Source organism: Dama dama, chromosome 4 (genome assembly GCF_033118175.1).
Source record: "Dama dama isolate Ldn47 chromosome 4, ASM3311817v1, whole genome shotgun sequence".
Lineage (NCBI taxonomy): Eukaryota > Metazoa > Chordata > Mammalia > Artiodactyla > Cervidae > Dama > Dama dama.
In genome coordinates this window covers 64,635,433-64,647,204 of record NC_083684.1, presented here as the reverse complement: position 1 = coordinate 64,647,204, position 11,772 = coordinate 64,635,433, and the positions used below count along the sequence as shown (strand labels likewise).

The window sequence follows — 11,772 nt, the reverse complement described above, 5'->3', positions numbered from 1 at the left end:
CAGGGAATATAGCTAACAGTTCATAATAGCTTTAAAAAAAATAACCTATATATTGAACCACAATGTTGTACCTCTGCACTACTATAGTACTGTAAATCAACTATAATTAATTGAAACCTTTAACATAAAAGAGTTCTGCATTGTGATATACGGTTGTAATGGCAGTCATATTACAATATTTACATGTAACAAGTTACCAAATCTTACATTTTAAATTTACACAATGTTATATGTCAAATATCTTTCAGTTTAAAAATCTACTGAAATATAGTTTTCTTTCAGTGTGTTTTTTTTTATTGTACTTCACTTCAAACTGCTCATTTCTGCATGAAAATATTCTAATATGCTAATGTCTATGCAAGACTCTTTCTAATAAATACTGCCATCTCTCATGAAAATGCTAACTATAAACTTGTAACTAGCTCCCAAACTCTTACCTGATTTTATCTTCGAGTGCTAACCAGGGTATTCTTTACTCTGTGAGGACATTAATTTCTTCAGTTTTATTTCTGACGACTGTACACACTGATCCATTTTCTTGTATACTTTTATCTATAATTCCATAGCTACGTCATTTCTGGGAAATTCGTTTTGTTAGACTGAAAGTAACACATTTGAACACTTTATAATATGCACATCATTTCTAGACCTGCTGTTTATTGCATAAATCTGAACTTTTCTACAAGAAAACTTCATTGATGTATTCATATTTCATGACAATATATTTCAATTGGTCTTTATATTGAAGAAGACACTTGGCATGTCCGGTATAATACTATCTTGAGATTAAAATTATAATTAGGAGTCTGAGGGTGAATAAATGAACTGGCAATGGCTCATTATAGAAATAAATAAAATTTACACTTTCCTCATAATAGTGGAGGAGTTTGCATTTCTTCTCCAGGCAAAGTAGAGCCTGTGTACACTGGAGTTATGGCTTATGAGCAGAAAGGGGCTGACAGTTGGGAAGCATGCTGCAATGATTATAGTGATGTCCACAAGGAACCAGCTGGGTGAATCAAAAAGAGCCAAAAGAACTTGACAGATGGAGGAAAGAATATAAAAGTAGGCAAAGGTGCTCCCGAGGAGAGGATGGATTTAATAGCTCTGGAGTAAGGGGAAGACCTGGAGGAGGCATCAGTCCTACGAATGTGCTGGACCTGCTGCTTATGTCTGTACAGGATGAGAACCATGGAGCCGCCGGCCCAGAGCGTGAGCCCCAAACATAAAACATCAGGGAACAATAGCAATGCTGCAGACAAGGCATGTCTGGTTTTTCTACTCTTCTGGTCAGTAAGAATAGTAGAACAGTATCCAAAATCTTTATTGCTTGTGTTGTTTCTGTCACTCATTTTGCTATTTATATAGATAGGAAAAATGACATTTACAAGCATTTGCAGGATCCAACACAGGAAAATAGAGGGAACCACGTACTTGGGAGCTTTTACTTTCAGTGCTGCCCACCTGGACTTCCAGGGACTGATCGTGATCACCTGAAAGACACTCAAGAGGCAGATGCTACTGATGGACACTCCCCTCCCCACTCTGTGCAGAAAGAAGAGAAGTTTGCAGCCAAAATCACTGCGGATATGGTTCCACCCAAAGACTGCCATTGTTTGTGGGACCCCTTTACAGAGGAGGACCAAGGGGTTGGCCACAATCAGGTGCTTAAGGATCAAATCTGTGGACCTTAACCCGTAACCCATGAAGTGAAGGATGATATAACTGCAAAGGAGTGAGAAATTCCCCAGAATTCCAACCACGGTCTATGTTAAGATGATCATGCCTATTATGAGAAAGCTGCTGGCCATCCTCTCAGTTCACAGTCACTGGTACTTGTCTCGTGAGTTAGTGTCTGTATGGGAACATCAGGCGTGGGCTGCGTGCATCATGTCTATTGAAATCCAATATTCTCCACTTATCCTCAGGTCCCACTGGGAAGATTTTGCTTTATGCTTTTCTGCTACTAGTAGCCTTAAAAGGGTTCAATGTATAACACTGAAAGAGCACTTAAAATGCAGAATTACTTGCTGAAGGCACTCCACGGTATCACTTCATTCTTCACAAATCCACGAGCCCAGGATTTCTGTGACTTCAATTTTTTCAGGGAAAGGTAACACAGAGAGGTTCCGTATTTGTTGAGATCTGCTGCACAGGGCAGAGCGAGGACTTTAGAAACTCATTAGGCTGGTCAAGAGAGTGCACTGAACTACCAGCTTTGCCAAAAACCAGTTAGTTGTATTCAAATAATAATCCATACCTATGCTTAGTTTTGATTTCACAACTTCTTAACTTGATTTTAGACCGATGGTCTTTTATATTTTTGTTATATATAAGAAGATTCCATTTTTGTAAAGCTTTATTCTGTAGGGCACTATGTACTATGTGTTAGGTTTTAGATATCTTAATACATATACATGGACTGCTGGCAGTAGAATATGGCATATGGCAGGAACCTGCCCAAGATTATGTAATGTCATGAAGATGAGAATAGCTCAGTATTGGGATGGTATTAGGATGTTTTTATGTCTGCAAAGCAGGTACAATGTACCCATCACAGGAATTATTGAATAAGCACAAGTAACATTGTAAACTTTCAGCCATAAAATACTAATACATGATAAAAGAGGGTAAGCAAAAACTGAATTATTATTGTTTTCAATTCATATACTTATCTATTTGTTAATTCCAGAGCTAAACACACATAGCAACAAAGAAATAAGATTAGTGCATGCCACTGACATACCAGACATATATGTAAAATAGCATCTGCAAGTCATGTATTCTTGTGCATTTTATAAATTCAGAGACTGGACTTTTGGATTGATAGTAGCCTATTTAAAAAGAAAAAAAGAAGAATCAACATGCTAGGAGACTGCCAGCTACTGCCTCTAACTTGCAATTACCATGTCAACTGTTCTTTAAATCTAAGAATAACAATAACCTCACCAGAATTAACACACTGCAGAGGTTTTCAGTAGAGGCAAAGTTACTGTCTACACTAATTGCATCAGACATCCAGGATTGGAGCAACCTTTTCTATTCAAGTTGCTTCCATTTAGATACACTTTTTCTGTATGGGACTAGATGATTTCTTCAGATCCATCATACATTTTATTGCAAACATGTATGGATTAGTGGTGAACTTCTAGTCATCCTGAACATGGAGTCTATAATTCCTGTAAGGTAGACTCAACAGCAGATCGATTTTACAAATGTATTTTGCCACTTAAAATACAATTTTTTTTAAGTTGAGAAAATATCTTTATAGGAATTGTGTCAGGTGTGCAGTTTCATTCTTTGTCTAGAAAAGGATTTGATGGACATGAATGAGTTAAATCCAAGAGCTTTAACTCAGTGAGAAGCAATGTTTTTTCAGTAGAGTTATCAAATAGCTTAAATATTACCAAATGATAGACCATACACTTATTCACAAATGACATTTCCCCAAGGTGGACTAGCATCCTTCTCATCACAAATATTTTTAAACACCTTAAAAATCAGGTTTTGCTGTAACTTGGATTGAGTAACAACAGAAATTGTCAGAGGATTACATTTGATTGCATGAAGGGTCTTCAGGATTGCTCTGGGTTCTAGATACCCATCTCTCAATATTAGCTCAGCTCACACCTCAGACTTACTCCACCTTTCTGCTTGCTGTTGGCACTGAATCAAGTTACTACACAGAAGATTGCCTTTGTCTGATATGATCTCTTCTCCAGACTCTTGATCTGACTTTCTCTTCCAGACGCTGCTGCTTAGAATGAGATGGAAAACACTTACCTGACACCTTCCTGCTGTCAGAAGAGGGGGCTTCCTGGTGGTCATTATACCCAGTGTCTGTGTGGGAGGGAGGCAACTGGATACTGATATATGGGTTTGAGAGGCTGTATCCTCCCTGCTTCTCCCATTAAAGCTGCAATTATCATTTCACCTGCAGCAGTAATGGGAGTGTGGCCCTGGGATCTGAGAACACTTCTGGAAACATCTCTCTAAGTTGTTAATTACTGGAAACAATTACAAGTTTCTAGTTAGCACCCTTAGGTGACTAAAAGAGGGTTTCCAAGAGCCTTCTTAATGTCCATGATCCCTGAAGGCAGACAGGGTCTCACATTGAGGAAAGCTGGACTTTCTGAAGTCACACACATAAAGGACTGGCATAAACTGTGTCCCTCTGCATTCTTTACTTCCCTGAGATGTTTCTCTACCTTGAAACTAGAGCTCTCCTAATCTTCAGACCATTAAACTGAATGATCAATTAAAATGTTGTTAGAGAAATGGAATGGGACAAAATACCTGGGAAAAACATTCAAAGAGATACAAGTAAAAGGAAGAACAGGACACATCACTCATGATAGAAAATGTCAGCACAAATCAGAGCCAATTAATTGGATGACTTGCATAAATCAATGCCAATCAATATGGAGATGTTGTAGGAAAATTTACTTTATGATTATTGCCCTCCATTAGCAATTATAATCAGACACAGAACAATATGAGTCTTCCCTAGTAGCTTAAACGGCAAAGCATCTGCCTGCAATGCAGGTTCCATCCCTGGGTTGGGAAGATCCCCTGGAGATGGAAATGGCAACCCACTCCAGTATCTTGCCTTGAGAATCCCATGAAGAGAGGAGCCTGGTGGGCTACAGTCCATGGGGTCGCAAAGAGTCAGACATGACTGAGCAACTGACACACAACAGAAAAATATACATGGAAAAAAATAGGAAGTTCAAAATGAGTGTCTCCCAAATGAGCACTTAGTTCTGATGGCTCAACAGACAGATTCTACCATTCTTGTAAATATCAAATGAACCAATCCTCAATTACTTCATTCAAAGAGATAAAATAGTTACCACTGTGCTCTACATTAATTAATTAATTATGCTATTTTTCCAGAATGAGCACTTCATACTCTAATAATTAAGAAATATAAATTAGGAGTTGCAAGAAATCTGGTTTTTCATATAAATATATTTACATTTGAGGCAGTGTCACGATGTAATCACTGCCGATTTTCAAGATAGGGGTTTGGAGCCACACTTGGTGGGCAACCAAGTCTGCACACAAACTCATTTAAATACTTACAGGCAGATGCAAACACCCATGTGCATTAATACTCACATACTTATGTATATAGTACTTACACAATTATAGTTTAAAACTCACAAACACTTGTGCACATGCTCACCACACACAAACTCACATCATATTCCTAAACACATGACACATATTCATATGAACTCACACGGTCACGTTCACCTTCATAAAATCAACTTACATGGTCTCTGTGTATCTCTGGATGATGATTTCATATATAGAAGAACACGTGTATCTCCAGACTTCTGGATGCAGGAAAATGGCATCCTTTCCTCTGCTTGTAATCCTTTCACCCTGCAACAATCCACAGACAATATTTGCTATAAGCTGCCTTAAAATTGGGCTTCCCTGGTGGCTCAGCTGGTGAAGAATATGCCTGCAATGTGGGAGACCTGGGTTTGATCCCTGGGTTGGGAAGATCCCCTGGAGAAGGGAACGGCTACCCACTCCAGTATTCCGGCCTGGAGAATTCCATGGACTTTATAGTCCATGCGAGCATTACCTACTCACGGGTCAGGGGGAAAGAATGATAGCGTGTTTCAGGGCATAACAGTGAACAGGTATGTATTCATCCCCAAATAAAACCATGGTGGGGAAAGCCTGGAGTGAAGGCATAAAGTCTGTATGGAAACACAGAAGACCCTGAATAGCCAAAACAATCTTGAGAAGGAAAAACAAAGCTGTAGCTATCTTGCTCCCAATTTCAAACTACACTATAAATAAAACTATAGGCATCAAAACAGTGTGGTACTGACACAAGATCAATGGACACATAGATCAATGGAACAGAATACATAGAACAGAAGTGAATCTACACTTAATGGTCAATTTCTCTATGACAAAGGAGACAAGCAGATACAATAAGGCAAAGACAGCCTCTTCAATAGATGGTGTTGGGAAACTGGACAGATACATGCAAAACAATCAGACTGGAATCGTCTCTTATATCATATACAAAAATAAACTGGTATATACATACAATGGCATATTATTTAGGCTTAAAGAGGAGGAAATAATGATATATGCCAGAACATGGATAAACTTTGAGGATACTATATAAAGTGAAATAAGCCAGTCACAAAAAGACAAACACGGCATGATTCCACTTTTATGAGATATTTATCATAGTAAAAATCACAGCAATAAAAGCAGGAAGGCAGTTGTTAGGGTACTGAGGAAGGAGAGATGGGTAGTTACTGTTTCAGTTTTGCAAGCTGAAATGAATTCTCTATCTTGTTTTCTATCTTCTCTTTTCATGAGCAGGAGCACTTACTTCAATACAAGCTCATTTGTCATATCCTCCTTTAGAGTTGATATTTTTGCTCTGTTTAAGAACCATCTTTTCCTATGAGAACTCAGAAATGTTCTCTGTTTTCCTCTAAAAGCATCATTTTATATCTTTACAATTTACATCAGCAAACTATTCAAAACAATCTGTGATATATGTCAGTAGTAACTTGTCTCTTTGCGGTTCAAGATAATCCACTTCCATTTCTTCTGAAAATGCTGTGCTTGCCTTGCTTTTTATTTGCTGTCATTTATCGTTGCCTCATCCAGTTTGACATCACCTCACCCTTGGAGCTGGTTTTCTGTCAAACTTCCTGGTGATCCCATCTCTTCTTGTCTCTTCCAATATTTACAACTCCAGTGTGCCACACAGTCAAGTTTAGTCTTGGGACCAGAAAACTCCAGGGGGCCTTTTGTTTAGAAGGTTAATTAGGCTCACGTTTTAAAGGGAATGTTGCACGGTGCTGAGAGACAAGTTTTGCTCTCTTAAGTTTCCTCACAGCTTGTGTCAGCTTCTGTCCTAAATTATCAAGAACTTTGCATACAACAATCAGCTTCAGATAATGTCTACAGTGTATTCTCCAGGGAAAAGGACAGGTTAATTACTTGATCAGCATAATAAAAATAATGCCTTCCTCTGAGGCAAAATTTGGGCAGGTTTGTTTGTGACCAACATTAAAATATTTGGATTTCTTAACCTTCACACCTGCACTTGTGATGTAAACCTATTATGTGTATTGTATCCACCTGGGCCTCTTTTCATCGCCTCTGAGAAGGCTGATACAGACAAGAAGAAGAAATGAAGACACAAAGCTCTTGCTGTTCTTGTGTCATGAATAATAAAATCTTTCTCTTCAGACCCAGGAGTCTCATGCCTTCTGACAGCATCCATGAAGTTGACGGGATAATTTGTTACCTTGCATGTAGGATAAAATCTAAGACATTTCTTCACATTCTTTAAGAGTCGTGATGATAAGGATGTAATGCTGAGACAGACATGATTTTCTCAAAGAGAAAATTACAAAGATCTTACACAATTCTGGTTAGGGGATATGAGAATGCTTCCTGGAACAAGTGGAAATCTTCTTACCAAAGTTCTGGGCAATGTGGGAAAAGGACAGTTCTTTCAACAAATGAGGCTGCGAAAATTGGATATCCACATGCAAAAGAAGGAAATTGGACCCTTACTTAACACTACATACAAAAATTAACTCAAAATGGATCAAAGACCTAAATGTAAGACCTAAAACAATAAAATTCTTAGAAGAAAATACAGGGAAACATTCGCAACATTAGACTTGGCAATGATCTCTTTGGATTTGACACTAAAGGCACAGGTAACACACACTGAACCTCCTAAGATTTAAAAAGCTTTTGTGTATCAAAGACAGAATTGTCAGAGTAAAAAAAGAATTCACTGAATAAGAGAAAACATTTGCAAATCATATACCTGATAAGACATTAATATCCAAAATATGGAGAAAATTCTTAAACAAAAAACCAACCAAGAAATAACCCAATTCAGGACTTGGGAAAGGCCATTTCTCCATAGAAGATATACAAATGACAAATAAGCACATGAAAAGATGATCAACATCACTATCCATTAGGGGAATGCAGATCAAAACTACAGTGAAATGCCATCTTGCAGCCATTAAGATAGCTACTATCAAAACAATAGAAGACAACAAGTGATGACAAGAATGTGGAGAAATTGGAATTCTGTGCACTGTTGGGCAGGAAAGTAAGATGGCACAGTCATTGGAAAGCAGGATGGCAGCTCCTCGGGAAATCAAAAACAGAATAACTATATGATCAAGCAATTCTACTTCTGGGTATCTATACTAAAGAATCAGAAGCAGGGTCCCAAACAGATGTTTGATAGCTAAAACATGGAAACAATGCAACAGTTCATCAACAGATGGACAGATAAGTAAAATACAGTATAGACATAAAATCTAAAAGAAAGGAAATTCTGCAATATAGTGCAATGTGAATGAAACTTGAGAAATGTGAATAAAGGAAAATCTCACTAAAATGATGTTGGGTGACCAGCAGGGGGAGCACTCACACATGTACCGCTGGATCGCAATACAGATCCCAGCAAGAGATGCTTGTTACCTTGGATTTTCCCGCAGGAAGTGACACTACTTGACTACTACCACTAGCAACAGGAAGCCAGACAACAGCTCAACCAATGAGAGACTGTCACAACGCAATGAAAAGCCACTGCACTTTGAACTCTCAGTTTCCTCCAAAGGACTGTTTCTTTATAACAGCCCCTCCCGACTGCCTCTTCTCCTCTATAAAAGTTTCCTCTTACTTGCTTCACTGGATTTCTATATGTTTCACCAGAGTTTGCTTGTCCCAAATTGCAATTCTCTGCTGCTCCTGCATAAACCCACTTGTCTGGTAAAATGCTGTTTTGTTGTTTTCGGTTAACAAGGGCATTAAGCTAGGAGAAATAGACCAGTCACAAAAGGACAAATACGGTATGATTCCAAGTATGTGAGATACTTAACAGCAGTCAAAATCATAAGAGACAGAAAGTAGAGTAGTAGTTTCCGGGGACTGGGGGAAGAGGAAAATGAAAAGTTAATGAATTGTTGTTTAATGGGCATAGAGTTTCAGTTTTACAAGATGAAATGAATTATGGAGCTGGATATGGTGATGTTTGCATAACATTATGGATATATTTAATACCACTTATCTGTACAATTTAAATCGTTAAGATGGTAAATTTTATGAGTATTTTTACTATGATTTTTCAAACCTCAAAAAAAAAAAAAAATCCAGGGACTCATCAAAAAAAAAAAAAAAAATCTAGTAAAGACATGAATTTGAGCAAACTCCAGGAGATAGTGAAGGACAGGGAAGCCTGGCATGCTGAAGTCCATGTGGTCGCAAAGAGTCAGACACAATTGAGAAACTGAACAACCCTAAAGACTCACCCCCAGGACCTGGCTCCAGAGACCCTTCCCTCTGCTCCCTCAAGATTTTAAACATCACATATTTGTGGGTGTGTGGGGTTATAGGCTTTGTAGAGCTGGGTCCCCCACCCCCACCCCCCCTAGCCTCCAGAAGAGAAAAGGAGCTCCAAGTGTTGCAAAATTAGAAACTAGAAGTTTGAGTTGGCTAGACTCTGACTTCAGAAGGGTGGAGGGAAACCTGTGACCCTGATATTCTTCATGGTCAGTAGCTGCCCCCTGCCCCAGTGGAGGCTGAGGACTGGAATCTACTCCCCACCCTGGAGCTTAGCCTTAAAGGAAATGAACAGCAGTTCCCATTCTGCTGTTCCCCTACCCTGTGCGTATATAACCTAGAATATTGGTGAAAAGAGACCTTCCAGCTCCAAGTGTGGGGAAGCAGGAGAGCTATTAAGAACCCCACCAAGGGCCTTGTTCAGCTCTGTGTCCCAGATGAAAAGTGTTGAGAGGTTACTGCCCTTCCTTCCTGTCTCAACCTAGAGTCTGGGCAAACAGTTCTGTGAGAAGGGTAACGATGCATGCACGAGTCTGCGGTAGCCCCGCTATTTGACTGTTGGACCCCGGCCAGAAGAAGGAGCATAGGGCAGGCGTTTAAAAACTGGAGGGTAAAGGAGATGTGCTTTTTGCAGACTTGGACAAGAGATCTTTTCCTGTGTTTGAGCAGCACCCAGGTCTCTCTCCAGCCACTGGATAGAAGTGGCTTCCAAGCTAGGGACATCAAAGTTGAGCCCTGATGTGGGCAAGTTCTCCCCTTGCCCTCTCTCTACAAGGCAGCACAACTCCAAAGAGGCTCAGGGTCAGGGGTGTTTTCCCAGAATCAGAGGCACTGTAGTTGCTGAAGTTTAGAAAATGTCATCAGTGTCCAGGAGAAGTAATACTGGAAGGGCACTAGAGGGAGGTGTGATCTGGAGATATATATATATATGTGTGTGTGTGTGTGTATTATTTATTTATATATAAATATTTATATTTTTAATGTGGATCCCAGGAAGAGCAGGTAAAGCCTAAGTATACATCAGGATCTGTCTTCTGATGTTACCCTGTCTGGAGACAATATGAACTTGACCCTGACATCTCCCCCTTGGTGGCACCATGGGAAAGAGGAGACCCTCCCTGTGCAGACTACATGCCTGTCATGATTATTTCATTGTGGGGTAAAGAAATCCTCCAGTAGTGGTGGGAGTGTTCATGAGGTAAGCACATGCTGCCTTAGGGGAAAATGAGGCAGACGGTGAGAAAAAGGCTGAGGCAGAATGCCTAGGAAATGAACAAACAGGGGGCAAAGAACAGCCAGCCAGGTGGTAATGAATGGAAACACCCACATCATCTTCATCTTCTCCATCCACTCACACAGACTAAAGGAGCCAGGAGCCAGGTCCTTGTGGCTCCACGATAAACTCCAGACCACACTGATGCATCCCTGCCAGACTGTGTGTGGAACTTGTCTTTGAGCACAAAGATGTGAGAGATGTCTTCAGGCCTATCATCACTCATTTAGGAAGATGAACCTGGTGCCTTCCATCCATACTTGATGATAGTATGCAAGAGCTTGTCCTTCACCTGGACAATTTGTGCATCAGGAACACAGTGTCCTTGTGTGGCCCTTATCTGCTTGGGCAGCCATGGTAATTCTCCAGTGCCTGTGGGCTCAGTTGCTTAAGTCATGTCTGAGATACCATGGACTGTAGCCCGTCAAGTCTCCTCTGTCCATGAGGTTCTCCAGGCAAGAATACTGGAGTGGCTTCCCATGCCCATCTCCAGGGGATCTTCCTGACCCAGGGATCAAAACTGCATCTCCTGTGTCTCCTGCCTTGCAGGTGGATTATTTACCCACTGAGCCACCTGCGATAACTGCATCTCATGCACCACAGGCAGACCTCCTGAGAGCACAGTGATTCTAGGGCTCTGCTAGAACCTCTACTCTGACCATTCAAGTTAAAGCAGCCAAAGGTACCAAATGGCTCCCCAAACTCATCCACTTTCAGGTCATCTAGGTTGAAGCATTTGGAGGGCTGAATGGAGAAGCTGGTGGTTAAAAAAAAAAAATTCCAGCCAAAGTGGAGTCATGAAATAGGGAGACAATGTTAGTGTGGCGGTTCTCATGAACGGTGTCATGGAAGAGACGAGTGACACACCATTGCAGGTTTGGGCCTGCAGGGGATGAGAAATTAGGGCCATGTAGCTCATCCCAGCTCCACCCTGGGCTCTTCACTCTGACGGGATCAAGGACTGGAGCGGCAAACTGCAGCTTTTAAAGAAAGGGTCAGGCTTACACAGCAAGCAAACCTGTGGGCTGGGGTGCTGCTCATAGCAATACACTTATCACCACACATTCATCACTTTATTCTCCCAACATGAAGTTCACAGAAGCGAAGTCACCCTCCAGGTGGAAAAGATAGTA

General features: G+C 40.3%; 1 pseudogene; it reads right to left on the bottom strand.

The window, feature by feature from the left end:
• Nucleotides 1-858: 858 nt before the first annotated feature.
• LOC133055164 (vomeronasal type-1 receptor 4-like) lies at nucleotides 859-1,811 on the bottom strand (annotated as a pseudogene).
• Nucleotides 1,812-11,772: the final 9,961 nt, after the last annotated feature.